Genomic DNA, 17355 nt, shown 5'->3' on the forward strand with positions numbered 1-17355 from the left:
CTGGGAAATATCTGCCTGGGCTTTGAGAGTTATTGCTACTTTGGATTTGAAAACTCCAGACTGAGTCTCGTCCAATAAGCATCATATTCTAAACACCTAACTTGTTGGATGAAGAGAGGAAGTCAAGGCTTATCTCTATTATCACTAAATGTTTTAATTTGTGAAAGAAAAGGTGGTAGGAAACTTGGAATTTCCAGCTCTGATCTTCTGGTCATAGTCTACCGTTCCAAGCCAGAATTATGTCTCATCCTCCTCGGGCACTATCATTTTTGGTTACTTAAAATTTTTTTTGTTGTTGTTTTGGAGTTTTTTTTAGGGGGGGAATAATTAAGTTTTGTTATGTATTTTTAAAATTTATTTTTTATTTATTTTATTTTTAGTGGAGGTACTGGGGATTCAACCCAGGATCTTGTGCATGCTAAGCATACACTCTACCACTGAACAATACTCCTCCCATTTTTGTTTACTTAAAATGAAGTTGCTTCCTAGACAGTTCATCTCTCAGATATCCTTGGAACAAAGTTTGCCTCCAGTAGGAACTTTACAAGGGCCTGCGACCCTGACTTAATAAACACTGCCACAAGAAATATTCGAATACTTTGGAGATCAAGATTAATAAGTCCCATCAGTCATTAAGATGGTTAAAATCAGTCTCTCCAGAGATTAGGCTTAACAAGCTCACCCACAGGATGAGGACTCTTTGGCCAAAAAACCCCAGATCCAAAATGAGAGTGACTGGCCAAACCAAGATCGTGCCAGTTTTCTTACCTGCAGCAGCCAAACTTATTGTCCTGACTGGTAGGCAGAGTTTTCACAGTACAATAAAGTTGTTAAAAACATTTGGGGCCCAGTAGGGAGCCACTGCTTAATGGTTATAGAGTTTTTGTTTTGGTTGATGGTTAAGTTTTGGAAATAGATAGTGGTGATGATTACACACGATTATGAATATACTTAATGCTACTGAATTGTACATTTAAAAATTGTCAAAAAAGTCAACTTCATGTTATGTATATCCTAATACACACACACACACACACACACACACACACACAACACTTGGGGCTCTGCTGCTACTGGCTCTGTCCAGAATGTTCCTCAAATTGTTTAATAAAAATATCTAACCTGAGGCTTTGCCAGCACCCGAGTTTCCAAAAGATTTCTTGAGTATTACTGCCATCAGCATGGCAAATGGAAAAAAAAAATTAACTTCCCATATCTCTGCCTGTTTTCCCAGAAACTTGGAAATAATATGTAGCTACTGAGAGTCCGGGGGTGCAGAAAGGCTTAAGATGGGTGTATGTATACTTGGAGTTAGCCTGAGTTGGCATCTACTTTCATGTGCCCTTGTTAAGTGGTACCTGAAATAACTAGCAGGATCATTAAGTGGCTTACCCTAATCCTTCTAAATTGTTAGACTTAATCTAGAATTATGACGATACAACCCCAATTAACTGCCAATAGTTTTGAACATCCTTTTCTGATTGACTATGTATTTTTCCTGTTTATCTGTTAGCCTGCTGCAGCCTTGTGACCCAAGGCTCTGGAATGGATCAGCCCTCCTACTCACTCCCTCCTGCGCACACCACGTCTCCATGGAAACAGCTTGTCAGGCCCTGCTTGGCTGCAGGTTCTGAAGACCTCTCATCAGCAGCCTCAGTCCTGCACAGATTCAGTCGTAATAAGCCAGGCTTCTGAGTAGGAACTTGTATTAGGAGGCCCAATGTCTCTAGCTGGTAGGGTCTGGAATTGTCCTTAAGCCTCCTTTGGGGTGCACCTGGGGAGTCCCCAGTGCCACTGAGTTGCCCTGACCTCCCACCACCGGTATTCAGGCAAATGGCAGGGTTTCTGCATCAGCCTGAACTCGTGTCTCCTTACATTAAGTCTTCTCCACCCATCATCTTTCCCCACTCACCAAAAGTGAGAGTCACTCTGAGCTCTTCAGGCCCCTCCTATGGCTGATCACCAAGGTCGGTGCAATGCTTTCATATCTCTCAGACTCATCTTTCCTGCTTACCTATTGCCTCTGCTACATTATTTCTTCTTCAGTTACTACAAGATCCTCCAACCTGATCTTCCAACTCCTATATTTGCTCTCCTTGCATCCAATCTCCACATTACAACCAGTGAGAAAACTTCCAAAAAACAGGTCTGACACATGCTTCCCCGACAGAAAATCAGGTAGTAGTTCCCATTGCCCTCATGATAGATTTCAAACACTCTTACATACACACAAGATTACTCCTTTACAATCTGACCCCTGCTTACCTCTCCAGAATCATCTCTTACCTCTTCTCCTGAAAATTCTGATCTTGGCCACACCAAACCACTTTATTTCTCCAATGAGCCACCTGTTCTGTCGTCCCTCCGTGACTTTGCACTGCTGCCCTTTCTACCTGGAGTGTCCTTTCTCCATGTGCCACCCTCCATGAGCCTTTCACATTCTTGGGGAAGCTTTCCCAATTCTCACATCTTATGTGCCTGTTCTAGGTTTTCCTAGAACTCCTATGCTTACTGCCTTTCTACTGAACTGTCAACTCCCTGAAGGCAAGGAGTGTGCCAACTGCTAGCTCAGTGCCTAATATATTCACTCAAATGTCTGTTGTATATGTGGAAGAATAAAGGATAAGCCTCTGGAGTAAAAATGTCGCTACATGCTAATTATAAGTACATCCTTTCCCCAGAGTCTTCTGTTGTTGGGCATTGTTCATCTACCAGATTGGACCAGGAGTTTGCTATTCCACCAGGACATTTTGACTTGAACCGCTGGCCATTGTCCTTGGGGATTCTTCTACAAATGAGTCGGTTGCCCCAGCTCAGCTCTGGCTAGTCCTGATTGCCTCCTTTTGTAAGTCACTGGTTAGGTCCTTGCCGGCCTCATGGCTGAACCCGTGTGGCCTCAGTTAGCAGCTGGATGGCAATTCCTAAGAACTGAGATAGTAACTCAGCCCTTCTCTCATTGCCCAGGGAAGATTCCTTTCTCATTGGTTATGCAATGTCACCCAGGCTATGTTTTCCTTAGTGGAGTCCAGTATTTGGAATCATAGTAAGAGAAGAAAATGGCAGTTAATCTCAGGAATAGATAAGATCTGTCATGTTTCTCCAGGAGAGGTCTGTCTGTCTTTCTTTCTTTCTTTCTTTCTTTTTTTTTTTTTTTTTTTTGATGGGTAATGGGTAGGTGAGGGAAATGATAAGGAATCTGTATTCATATATAAAGAAATAAACCAAGGGAGGAGTTGGATGTATACGGATGATTTCTCCTGGAGAGTTCAATGGATTATCTGGGGAAGAAGCCAAAAAACGAGGGCCCTCTTACCAGCAGTAGGTGCCCAACCATGTATGTAAAAGAGTGTTCAGCCTTCAGCCCTGTTCCATTCATTTTTTCCTAAAACAACACACTCTCATCTTCCAGAAATGAGAAACCAACCAACTTTTCACTGTGGACCTGGCTGAAATGAAAAAATAATGGATTTTGCCTTAAGCTGGGTTTTCTTGCTTCCAGTGTAAGGCTTAAACACACAGAGAGGAGTAAAGACTCCAGAAAGAGGAGGCAGCAAGGCAAAGGCACAATCTCACCTTCTCCCCTGCAGTAAGAAAGGAAAAGATCCATTAGATGAGAAAATGTATGTGAAAGCACTTAGCACAGTGCTTGGCAAGTGGATAGGATTCAATAGTATTGACTCTTTTTGTTTTATCTATGCTCAGTGTAGGGACTCATAAAGCAGATTTTGAGTGGGAAGAATATAGGGGGAACCAGTGGGAGTGAAAGAATATTCTCTACCTGGATGATAATTTTCCCATTAGAATTTCCTTCCTTTGACTGTATTGAAAAAGAAACACCAATTAGAGGCAAAACACATTGTCTCCAGACATTTCTATTTTACTTTTAATAGTTGATTATATTCTTTCTTTATTTTACTTCTTTCTTTCTTTCTTACAGGCAGTAATGGAGAGAACTTAAAGGCAATAAACATCACAGATGAGGGAGAAAGTACAAATTTTCTATTTCTCTAAGATAGACAAAAATCTACCAGTCTAAATTGGAATACTATCACTTGTAACTTCTACTATATAAATAAATAATTTTCACAAGCATAAGGTTCTAGTAGAGATGAGACAGCTAATATAGAGACCAAGGAACAACTTGGTCATTTGCCTCAGTACTGAAGTGGTTTCTTTATTTTTTTAAATCGTTTTTTATTGTAGTTGATTTACAATATTAGTTTCAGGTGTACAGCAAAGTGATTCAGTTATATATATACATGCATATGTATTTTTCCTTTCCAGATTCTTTTCCATTATATGTTATTACAAGAAATTGAATATAGTTCCTTGTGCTATACAATAGGTCCTTGTTATTTATCTACTTTATATATAGTAATGTGTGTCTGTTAATCCCCAACCCCTAATTTATCCCTCCCCGCCCTTACCCCTTGGGTAACCATAGTTTTGTTTTCTATGCCTGTGAGTCTGTTTTTGGTATGTAAATAGAATTTGTATCATTTTTTAAGATTCCACATATAAGTGATTTCTTATGATGTTTGTCTTTCTCTGTCTGACTTAACTTCACTCAATATGATAATCTCTAGGTTCATCCATGTTGCTGCAAATGACATTATTTCATTCTTTCTTATGGCTGAGTAATATTTCATTGTGTGTATATACCACATCTTCTTTATCTAATCATCTGCTGATGGACATTGAGGTTGTTTCCACGTCTTAGCTATTGTAAGTAGTGCTGCTGTGAACATTGAGGTGCATGTGTCTTTTCAAATTATAGTTTTCTCCAGATATATGCCTAGGAGTGGGGTTGCTGGATCATAGGGTAAGTCTCTTTTTAGTTTTTTAAGGAACCTTCATACTGTCCTCCTTAGTGGCTGCACCAATTTACATTCCGACCAACAGTGTAGGAGGGTTCCTTTTTCTCCACACCGTCTCCAGCATTTATTATTTATAGACTTTTTAATGATGGCAATTCTGACTGGTGTGAGGTGATAGTGAGGTGGTTTCTTAATTGGACGTGTTAGGAATGGTAGATCTCGTCTGTTGACAACATAGAAAGTGGCAGTTGAGGAGGCAAAGGGAAAACAGAAATCATAAGCATTTTTATACATTATAAAGTTCTTAATAGGCAGCTTCTAACTCTACTTTGTGTATGTTTCATACTACCAAACCTAGAACAGCACACATAGTATTTGTAAATGCTCAATAACTGGTTGTTTAAACAAAACCAAGCTAGAAGCAAAACATAATAAAACAAACAAAACTGGTACTTGAGGATCCAAAGAAGTTATTTTTTCAGGGGGGAAGGTAATTAGGTTTTTATTTATTCTTGTAAATTTTTTAAATGGAGGTACTGGGGATTGAACCCAGGACCTCATGTATACTAAGCAGGCGCTCTACCACTGAGCTAAACCATCCCCTCCAAAACTGGTACTTGTTAACACCAGTCAGCTATGTCCTATGCTAGGTTCAGTCCTTACTGCCTCTATTTTTAGGAACCATGTCACAACAGGTATAGGGGCTTGATCAGATTAGCAAGAAAATTAATGTTAACCTAGAGTCTAAGATTCCTAACTCCAAAATGAATAGACAAATTAAGATTAAAAAAGACTTTTATTAGGGCAAAGAGATTCTCTTTAATATTTTAATAAAGATCTTTTACAACTTAATAATTAAAACAGAAAGACCCCAATAGAAAAAAATGGCAAAGGATACAAACTAACAAATCATAAAAAGAGATCTCTGTCGCAATGGAAGAAATACTTGATCATTAATCAGGCTGTGCCTAAAATGCGGGTTCAGAGATCTCTGGTAAGATGGGCTAGACTAGACCTCAGAGCCAAGGTTAAAGATAAAAGAGCCTTTTCCTTGCCCTAATCCCAATATGAGTCTTGCAGTTTTAATACCCTCCACTGGGAGTGAAGTCATGAGAAAGCCAAGAGCACTGGGAAGAGTAGATCAGTGTTGTCTGGGCCTCACAGATAGTTTTCAGCAGCTGAGGAGGAGGAATGCATAGGGCAGCATCCCAGAGTTCCTCGGGGACAGAGTCAAGCTTTGTCTGGCTCTGTGCAGAGCCCCTGTTGTCTTGCTCCTCAAAGTGTGATTCGTGGGCAGCAGCAGGGACACCTCCAGGGAACTTATGAAAATGCAGAACCTCGAGCCCTGTTTCCAGGCCTCTTGAACCAGAATCTGCATTTTAGTAAGCTTCCCAGATGACATACACCCACAGTGAAGCTTGAGAAGCATTGCCTTTGGGGGGTGTCTGCCTCAGGGTCTGCTCATAGCAGGTGCTCAGTAAGTGCCTGCTGATTGAATGAAAGAATGGACACGGTGATCTCTGGGGTCCCTTGTAAAGTAAATCGTCTGACTTACTGAAAACCAGTCACTATCCAGTTGAGCAAAGTATCAACCATTTTACAAAAGGCTTTAAGTAAGATTAATGAATTAATAATGATGTTTTGGTGTTGAAATTTTCTACAGTGAACTTAGAGTTTCTTACTTGTATCATTAGTATCACTTCACGAGGCTTCTTTTTATATCTAGAAGGTACCAACAAGGCATAAATCCTTTTTTCCCCCTCTGTGGTCCACCTCTCACAAAAAGGAAAGAATTGGCAATGTAAAATCAGATAAGTAGAAATGAGAATAAGTCTGAAAATGCTGGAGAAAAGAGTGCCCACCAATGTAAGGACATTGCCCTTTTACTTACCTTTCCAGAGAATTAAGGACCCCTGTGCTGTCCTACGAGCTGACACAGGCAAAGGTACAAAATCTGGCCATTAAAGTGCATCTGAAGCAACTGGGTGCACCACCACCATCATCTTTAGTTCTACTTGGTGTCTGTTACCTCTTTACTGAGCAGACCATCTTAATAGTGACGCAGTCCCTAGCTTCAAGATTGTCCCCAGACCTTGTGCTGCCAGAAAACCAGTTACAAGAAGGGAGACGAAAGGGATCCAGAGGATGGAGAAGCATTCTGTGTTCCACTAATGAGTGAGGTGACTCATGGCTGACTCAGACCAACGAAGACAAGCCTGGGAGAGGGGAGGCGGTGGGGGCAGATCTCAAAGGAGCCCTGCCAAAACGTTCAAATAGGAGCTAGGAGGCCAGGGACGCAGTGTTATTTAGAGAGCTGCCTGCAGCTCTGGCCTTGAAGGGAGGAGAGGATCCTGAAAACAGAGGAAGAAAATTGCATTTGAGGCCAAAATCTGAGTTGTGAATCTGTAGCTTTCTGTACTTTGACAAATACATAACATTCTCTGGTGACATTGACCTGCTCTTTGGCAAATCTCAGAGTACTAACTCAATAGGAATTAATTGTCATCAGGTTCCTGGGGAGTAGAGGTGAATCAGGTACCACCCTCTATTTTTCTAATGATCTCAATGAGGAAAATAAGCCTCTTTCTTTAGTATTTTACATTTGGAGAACACTGTGATCCAACCTGTTCTTATAGATAAATTAAAAAAAAACTTGAACATATGACTAAAGCATTGTCTCTCTTATTAATGGCTAATTGAGATTTTGAGTTTGGAGATTCCAAAGTCAAATATTGTTATGAAAGTTTATAACTGTATTATTGCATATGGACTGTACTGAAATGATATGTGCCACCACACACTATATCTAGGTCCCTTAAAGAGCATGCATTTATGAGATGGCTGGATGTGGGTATAGACTAATTGGGTGACATGGTTTTTCTCTGTGCTAAATAACCCACACAGAGATCAAACCCTTGATCTCAGCCTCATTAAGACAATGCAAACCAACTGAGCTATCTAAAAATAATCTTGGTTGATTACATATTTATATGTGATTTGATGACTATTGTCACAAATGTACTTCACCAGAATGGCACCATGATGGAAGAGACAGTGATTTTTAACAGCTTGGCCACCTGTGAACTTTAAGATGAAAAATAATTTGCTCCAAAAGCAAAATTTTTTAACTTTGCCTGCTCCCAACAGACAGCAATGGCATTGGACGTGGTTGTTTTAGTCTTGGCCAACTAGTTTTCTATTACCAGCAGCTTTACTGTATTTAATTTGGGGTGTTTTGCAACATTATTAAGCCCAGTATGTCAGACAATTGCAAAAGCAATGAGAATATTGAATGTGCTATTAAGAAGAGGTTTACGATTATGATGAAAATAAAAATGAAAATGAAAGAGATTAGCAAAATGAATGTTACGAATGGTAAGAAAAATCACCAGTGTTGCATGTGGGTAAAAGATGGATCATTAGTCAATAGGGGTGATTCTGAAAGACAAAGAGAGATTCAAAACGTGAAAACTGCTGGCTGGGTGTATGCAATGAACATCAATTAGCAAAAAATGAGGAAAAGTAATCAAAGAAATGGAAACAATTCGGAGTGTGTGATTAGAGACCTGGCATCAGTTTTGAATGCCTATAATCCAAATATTAATTCAGGTAAGGGCTAAAAATATATTCAAGTATTTAACAGCCAGGTGTAGTAAAAGTTCTCATCCTGGAACCTTTACTAAAAAGCAGTGGTACTTCCATAGATTCAAGATCTGTTAGATCTATGCAACATTAAATTCCCTGTGGAAACTGCTAAGAAGTTATTTATGTCACTTAGCAAAGCCCAGCAAAGGCTGCCTTGACCACCTCTTAGTTTATATGGACTGGTCTATTTTGGATAAGGATGCTCAGTAGAATGGATATTAGCAAGGAAATAAGAATGCTTCCCAGCTGTAAAGCTTTGAAGGACCATCAAACTCCTTTTTGATAGAAATGTATCTTTCTAAGCTTAAATCACTAGTAGCAGTTTTGTCTTATAGTGTCTTAGAATTTACCTTTTTTGTAAGGAATCTAAATGTGAATATCCATTCCTCTGTACATATTTTGGATCTTGCTTTTTTATTTAACATTGGATAGTGGGATTTTCCTTTAGTTTTTGGTTAATTCTTTAACGTTGTCTCTTAATGGCAGCTTGGTTATTCCATTTCCTTACTGTCATTTGATCCACCTTTTGCTGAACTCATAAGAATGCTATGATATTAATATCATTTGGCATAAACTTTTATGTTTCTCTGATTATTTCATTAGGATAATTAGTAGAATAAAGTTACTGGGCTACAGTGTTTTGAGCATGTATAATGTTCTAATATATTTCTAAATTTTTCTTCAAATTTTGCCAACTGATGACCCTTTCAGAAAAATACCAGTGTTCCTGTTTCCATGTATCTTTGTCAGTACTAGGTACTATTTTTCTTTTACCTCTACTCATTTTGAGGAGAAAAAAATATTTTTAATGTTTATCTGTTATTGATATCTCTTTCTATGATTTTTAATGCATGTCCTTCGCCAATTTTTCTAGGAATACTTTCCTTTTAATTATTGATTTGTAATCATTCTTTATATATTAAGGATAGTTCCCTCCCACTAATTTTTTATTAGCTTTTTAACTTTATTTATATCACCACCATTGTTTTTCATCTCTAAAGATAATATCAGTTATAGTTAATTCACAAGGCTGATGGAAAAACTAAATAAGAAAATACTTGTGAAAATGCTATAAAGCATAAAGCATTTATTTATCACATACATCCAATGTTGATGCTATCCAGAAGTCAAGAGGCTTGGCCTACAAGTCTAATATGAATTTGTAGACAAAGTCCTATTCTTGGCTCTGACAGTTCCTACAAAACAACAAATTATTTTCTATCTTTTGTACCATAGTTATTAGGAATGTTATATAGTAAAACAAAGATGGCAGATATAAAAGCACTCTGAGACTTTTAGATGAATCCATATAAAACCAAGCTGTTGCACTATTATTCATTTACTTTTTTTTTGGAAAAAGACAGGTAATTGAGTATAAGCCCATTATAACAGGAAAGACACCATATTCATCACTATTGTTACCTTGGGTTCATAAGTTATGCCCTGCTCACCTTCCCAAATAGGCATTTTCTCAAGTTTTTCTTTATTCGAAAACAAAAAGAAGTTCATTGGAGAAAAACTTTTCTCTAATAGAAAGTTTTTTCTATAGTTTTTTAATTAATTAATTAAACAATATTGAAATGCACATGAGGAGAAGTCTCCCTCCCAGTGATGTCTCCGTCCTTCCTCTGCTCCCACCCTGGTCCTTATGGTTTCTTGTGTATCCTTCCAGTGTTTCTGCATACATATGCAAGCAAATGCAAATAAACACTGTCATTACAATTCCTCTTTTCAGTCACAAAAATAGCATAGTATATACATTATTTTCCACCTTGCTTTTTTAACCTAACAATATATTTTGAATGGGAGCCCTTCAATAAGAAGACATTTAATGTAAACAAGAGACATGTATTGGCATTCAACAAGAAAGTTTTAAAATTCCTGACTTGATTCTATCACCATAATAGAAGCTCAGAATTGGACAGTGTGGTAGAAGTTTTGCTAGTCAGTCATCAAACCCATTTCCTCTTTTTCCTGGGCATAGGATTGTATTTTAAGCCCCACTTGCAGACAGGTGTGGCCATGTGATTGAATTCTACTGGATAGAAAGCATATGAGCAGAGCTGACGTGTACATGTACCACTTCTAGGTCCAGCCCTTAAAAACCTCCTCCCTACCCCAATGGTCAGTTTAATACATTTCAACCAGCCTGAATTATTGGAGAATACTTATATGGGGCTAAAGCTTATCACCCTTTAACTTGTGCCAATTTGTGACTGTCATTCACAGTCACGCAAAATAAGTCTGAACCCTCTTCAAGATAGCCTTTCAGTTATTTGATGATACCTTTTTCTCATGCCCTCCAAGACAAACCCTCTGGTCTCTAAGCTAAACAGTCTAATGTTTTAAATTGGTCTTCTTAGGTTATAGTTACTAAAGCTCTTATCACCATTTTTACCTTCTCTGGGCACATTTGGGTCTGTCATTGTTCCCCATTCAATGGGTACTCAAGACAGAATGCCAAATTGTTGGCAACACTGACCAGCCCATGAGGGTACCAATTGCCTCTCTTAGTCAGGGCTCCCTACTTCAATTAATGTAGCTGAATATTATCACAGCCTCTGAGGTGGCTATACCACCTATTGACTCATTTTGAGCTTGTGGTCAAGCATCCTACCCCTTTTCTCTCCTCTTCCTGGTCCCCAACGTACACGTTAATTTGCTAGATGACCTTAAACAAATCACTTCTCTGGGACTCATTTTTCATGTGAAAAATGAGGGGGTTGTACCGGATGATTTCTGAGCTGTTTTTCCTTCCCATTCTAATATTCTTAGAGTTTAAAACAGGAAGTCTGGGAGAGCTCACGTTGTACTTTTACGTAGATTCTTTCACCCATAACCAGTATGAGAGTGTAAATCTGCCTGGAAACATTAAGCCTGTCAAACAACTTGAAGCTCCACAGGTTAATTTTTCTCAGCTGTATTAAGCTTATTTTTACACATATATGGATGTTGTGTGGTAGATTGTATATATACACTAAGGTGATGGTCTATGCTGATCTATAGAGGTCAAGGAGAGAGAAAATAAGGCAGAGGCAGAAATAAAACAGCGAGAGCATGAGGGGAATCAGGGTGTGATTTTCTCTGAAGGAACCCTCCATCACTATTTTAACCCAAGGGAGAGAGACCATGAAAAAGGAATATATATTTCACTCAGCAGAAAGCCTGGTTTGATGGCTTGTCAATTTCCTCATCTCACTTCACATACTGTCTAAATGTATATCTCCATACCCCTTGCCCTTGGCCACCTTCCTATAAAGCAGACATCTTAACATGATTTTAGCTGACTAATTCCTCCTGGTATTTCTGCCTGTTAGTCCTTGATCCATGCCTAAGGGGCTGGATCCTCTTCCCATCCTAGACCAAGATTCTACGCATTATTATTTGACCTCTTTTGAAAAACTCATTGCCAGCTTTATAACCCGATCTGGGCACACTCCCCATTGGGGCCCGCATTTCCTGTGGATGATGCATTGGTTTCCTAGGTGACGGCAGGAAGGAATAGACCTGTTAGCTTGCAGCTTCTGACTCACTCACTGCAATGGACGTCACAGGATCGTGGCTGAACAAGTGGATGCTGATAAAAGCATGTGCTTAAGCAGGGCACTGATGGTTAAAACCATCCTGTTGTACCAGCTCTCCCTCCCACCAAGCAAGCCGACAGACTGACATAAATACCAGATGTGGAAAAACGAGCAACAGATTTGAAACCTCTATGAACTATAGAAAGGCACAGTGGAGTCCTATTTACAACCCCAGTATTTTGTTCTTTTCCCTGTTTAGAATTTCTGGAATGTGGAAGTACCAGGATTCTGTAATGAAATGTCAGATGGAGGCTGAAGAAGAGTGGGTGGAGACAAGCCAAAAACTCGCCAGAAGACTGTTTACCAAGGTGACATCTCTTTTTAATCTTTTACATTTGTTCCCTGAGAGGAGTAAGTGAACTTACAATGGACTAACAAATTATCTGAGTCCACAAGGAAAAATGCATTCTGTTGGGCAAACTTCATGAAGCCTAGAAGCAAGGAGAGTGTCACACGCACTTACCCACCCCCACACACACACACACATACACACGAGAGAGAAAGAGAGAGAGAGAGAGAGAAAGAGAGAGAGAGAGAGAGATTAGCTTTACCTCTTCTGCTATTAACTGATCCCAGTAACGTACAAGTCAAAGAAGACTGCCTGGAATAAAAAACATGAAGAGCTCCTTTGTCCTTCACATCTGAACTACAGGAGACTGAATGGATTCTTTCGATTCTTGAATTCTTTAAATGACCAACAAACCTAAAGGTTCCCTACTGGAGATAATGCATCTTGTTTTCCACAGAGCCTTGAGGGATGCTTTAAATAGCATCAGCAAGCATCCGAATGAATTAGACAGCAAATGTAGGTTAGCTTTATTTAGACAGATAAAGACACGCAGAGAAAGTTGTCTGGTTCAAGGGCAGTGCAGCCTGACACAACAGCATTTCTCAGAGGAGGGGAAATTGCTTTGGGAGGGAGAGGTATTTCGGGCAAAGAGTAAAGTTCCTTGGATCACCATGGGAATTGATGCTAAATTCTTCAGTACAGAGGAGCAGGAATTAGGAATGGCCTGCCACTCGGTGAAGGAAAGATCTATAGATTTAAAATGTAAAACAGAACTTGGCATCTTCTTTTCTCTTTCCCATTCCTTGGGCACACCATCAGGAAGGACATGCTTCCCAAAATGCAAGCTGAGGTAGGGAGTTTATGAGACTCCTCTGAGTGGGACTTGAATCCCTCAGCAAGTTCTGAATCAGGAAATACATCCAGATGGAGGTCCCCTGGAGCTGTGGAAGTCCAGAAAGCAGGGAAACTGGCAAATTTGGAGGCATTCATTCACTAAACAAAAATGTTGATGCTTGGGGGAAAGTTGCAGCCAGTAGCCATTATCTTGTAATAACTTTTAAAGAAAATAATCTGTAAAAATACTAAATCACAGTGCAGTACACCTAAAACTAATGTAATATTGTAAGTCAACTATATTTAATTTTTAAAAAAGTTGCAGTCAGTGAGTTTTTTTTTTATTTTACTCTCCCCCTCCCTGCAACTCTTAGATTATTTTCTGAAAATGATCTCCTTAAGGAAGGCAGTTGGTCTAGAAAAAATATACAACTTTCTGTGATGTTTATGGTTTCTTCTCTTTCTAGCTTTTTGCTGGTTTCTTCTCAATTGAAAAACCGAAATGATATTTGATGTCAGCTTTGTAACCCCATCAGTAATTCATTTGCAAAAGAAAAAACTATTTAATTAGTAAATTATATTATTTGAAATAAATTATATTTAAAATATGCAATGATTTTGTGAGTAAACCAATTCATACCTAATACGTTGTTATGTATTTATGTTCCTAAAGTAACACTGAATTTAGATTTGTTAAAAAAAAATTCAGAAGATCTAAAAATTTAGATTTGCATTGATTTCCATTTCCCCCAAATCTAATTTTTTAAATGTTTTCTTTTTTAAGGATCTCATAACTTCCAAAAACTATACACCTCTATATATCCCCAAGGCAGGTATCATAGGGGAAGTATGTTATAAACCTGTCATGAAGCAAAATTTTAACTTCATTTTGAATTCAGTGTTTATGCCCATTTCTTCATACTTACCATTCATTGACTCTTCTCATTTCTTCCTTCCTTCAGCAATTATTACTGGGTACCTACTATGTGCAAACAGAGTGAGCATCAGACCTACTTGGTTCGCTTCTTCATTACCTGGTGCTTTCTCTCCCTTGTCAATTCCTCTCAACTCTTTCCACCCCAAGCCCATTCATGAATTACCTGGTAAATTAGCATATGGACTAATAATTCATCCAATTAGGAAGTACTGTTTTGCGTTGTAACCAACACCCACAAAACTTCCTTAATTCACTGCCCCAAACCCCATATGCTTTTTTTTTTTTTGAGGTATAGTTGAAGTTCAATATTATGTAAGTTTCAGGTGTGTAATATGATTCACAAGTTTTAAAGATTATATTCCATTTATAGTTATTATAAAATGTTGGCTATATTCCTTGTATTATACAATATATCCTGGTAGCTTATTTATTTTATGCAAAGTAGTTTATACCTTCTCCATATGCTTTTAACTATTTGTGAGATCCGCAAATCAGTTAATCACTTGAAGCCATTATACTTCTAAGAATGTGATGGAAAGCCAATTCCTATATTTATAGATTCAAAAGACTCATACGAGAACCGATGCCAAGCTTATTTCAGTGTTACATTAACTTTTTATAAAACCCCCTCACCTAAAGTCAATCCTATACATTTTTTCATTTGTGTAGTTACAAGAACCTAATCAAAAGGAAAACTACTCTTTTACTTCCTTTTGATAAAGAGACTAATATTTCCACATGAATGGAAATGAAAAAACTTAATAACATACCTGGGATCTATATTTTTTGCTCTGACATCTTCAATCACTTCACTATCATTGAAGTATCTTTATCAAAATTTCTTGATTTGCACTAATAAGGAGACTTTTTAACTGTTCTTCAGTAAGTCAATTTCAGAACTTGTTTTTAGTATTTTTTAAGTGCAGGAGGTAAGAAACAACTTGTGCGTGGAGGTAGAAGGCAAAGTTATAATCAGTCACCGATCCAAATAAGATATGATGAATATAACTTTAAAAAATTACAGCAATTTTTTGTTTGTGTTTTTCTGCGTTCTCCATGTTTGCTGCAGTAAATATTATTTCAGTGATTTTAATGGTGCTGTAAAGAAGAAAATATTGTAATAGTGTTTAACCAAGTAAAATAAGAATCCCACATCTTATTTTATTTTGTGACATTTGTGGCTCTTCAGCATGACATTGGCATTCTTCCTCTTCTGATGTAACTTCCTTCTCTGTTTCATTCTGTTTTGGTCGAGGTTATTTCAACCTCTCCCTTCTCTGAGCAGTCTCGGCTTGTCTCTGAGATCCCAAGCTGTCACTTTGTTTCCTGAATATTCACTTCTGTTTTCTGCAGCAACACCTGCAGATAAATATCTAGCCGGCCATCCAAATGGACATACTCCCACACACTCTCAAACACGTACGTCCACAGACACAGGTATGCACACGCATGCTCAACTCCTCCACCCTCCCCAGGCAGCTCAAACCACTCCAGCTGTTTCCTGACCTTGGCCACAAAAGCAGCAGCAGAGCTTCTAATGTCAGTTCTCTGACGGGAACCAGCACTAATAATGCTGCTGCTGCCAAGGAAGAATTTAAGTCGCCTAGACCGAGGAGAAGACGGCTGTACAGAGTAAAGATGGTAGAGCCAGAGGCTTTGGGCTGCGTATAGTGATCAGAGTGGGAGCAACAACAGTCGGGGTTCCTTTACCTGGAGTGCCATGCCCTCACTGTCTGTTGACAGCCATGTACTGATATTTTAAGTCTAGGTTCAAGTATCTTTCTGAATCTTTTCTTAACAGGCTGACTGTCCCCTCCTCTGTGCCCATACCTCCACTGTTCCTTGTTTAGTCAGATGCTTATCTTTCCCCTGCAAACCCATTATATGGAAACTTTTAAAGGCATGACCTTGGCTGATTCATCTTTTATCTTAGCACCTAGCACATAGCAGGCATTCAGTACACGTTGGATGGAAGAATGGAATCCACCGCTTCCCACCCATGAGTGAAAGTGGCAAGTGACTTTTGGTGGAAGGGGAAGGAGAAGGGTGTCCTAATGGTATCCCTTCTCCTCTTTAAAGTTAACATTGGAAGTGAAGAGGCCAGTGTGATGGTGTGAGGATGACCCTCCACATGTGAAAATAATTTAGCAACAAGCAGAGCAGCTGCCTCGTCTTCTTCCCTATCCCTGGAATTTTTTCAGGTAACCTTTGAAAAACCTGCAAGTGTGAATGAGAAGAAACTGTTCTATCAAGGAAGGTTGTATCAGCAATGGAAAAATGTGGCGCATATATGTTAAACTGATGAGTACGATTAATGCTCCAGAGTGAAATGTTCCAATGTTTAAAATGTTTTAACATCAAGGGAGGGTAAGGATGAGACAGAACTGTGTTGGGTTCTTTACGTGCATGACCTCTTTTTAATTCTCACAAAGAGATCTTATCTTCATTTTGTAAGTGAAGAAAGTGAGGCTTGGAACGGATTAAAAATTGGGACTCCATCTTCGTACTAATACTCAGCAGAGCCTAAATTACAGCCCAAGTTTGTCAGACTCCAAAATCCTTTCTTCACTACTGTTGGTTCCTCTCAAGAGCTATTTTTAAAATATTGATATTAAGTTTTCAGAGAGGCTGAATATGTATTAAGCACTGATGATGGGCCACACGAGGCAGGGCTGCACGGGGGTAGGTGCTAAACCATCCACCATTCAAGGAGCTGAGTAGCTAGTGCAGGAAGCTGACACATAAATATGGAGGAGGAAATAAGGGCTACGGTGCAGGGCATGGTCATGGGCTGCTTGAGAACTGGGGCTTGGTCCTGGCTGTGCATGGAGGGCAAGGAATGTTCCACAGAACACAGGAAAATGGCATTTTGAGAAGACTTCTAGGAGCCTGAGGAGGGCTCAGCAGGAGTTAGGACCCTGCAGAATAAGGAAGAGAACATATTACAGAATCAGGGTGGAAAGTTCAGCGAGGTCAGTGTATGGTTGGAATAGTGGAGTGGAAAGGTGGGTTGGAGCCAGACTATGGAAGGCTTTGAACAGGAGTCTGAACTTGGAATGAGGAATTATTGAAGGTTTTTGAGTAGGGGAAACATCTGAAAGTATTGCTGAATCCATCCTGACACCTAATCACAAGTACACAAAGCAGAAAGATACAGAAAATCAATGTTCTTAATCAAGACTCGGAAAAAAAAAAAAAAAAAAGGCCCACTTACTTCTGAGGAAACAGCAAATGAAGGAATATGCGCCT

General features: G+C 39.0%; 1 protein-coding gene and 1 long non-coding RNA gene across 4 annotated transcripts in view; one reads left to right on the forward strand and one right to left on the reverse strand.

The window, feature by feature from the left end:
- The window catches only part of MKLN1 (muskelin 1), a 320256-nt gene that overhangs the window by 222305 nt on the left and 80596 nt on the right, over positions 1-17355 (reverse strand). The gene's annotated exons all lie outside the window — the stretch shown is intronic.
- Positions 1-17355, forward strand: part of LOC116154072 (uncharacterized) — a 110503-nt gene that overhangs the window by 44783 nt on the left and 48365 nt on the right. The window contains exon 2 of the long non-coding RNA XR_004137922.2: positions 12246-12354. This is a non-coding gene — a long non-coding RNA (uncharacterized LOC116154072). The remainder of the gene's footprint in view (positions 1-12245; positions 12355-17355) is intronic.

Source organism: Camelus dromedarius, chromosome 7, assembly GCF_036321535.1.
Source record: "Camelus dromedarius isolate mCamDro1 chromosome 7, mCamDro1.pat, whole genome shotgun sequence".
Classification (NCBI taxonomy): domain Eukaryota; kingdom Metazoa; phylum Chordata; class Mammalia; order Artiodactyla; family Camelidae; genus Camelus; species Camelus dromedarius.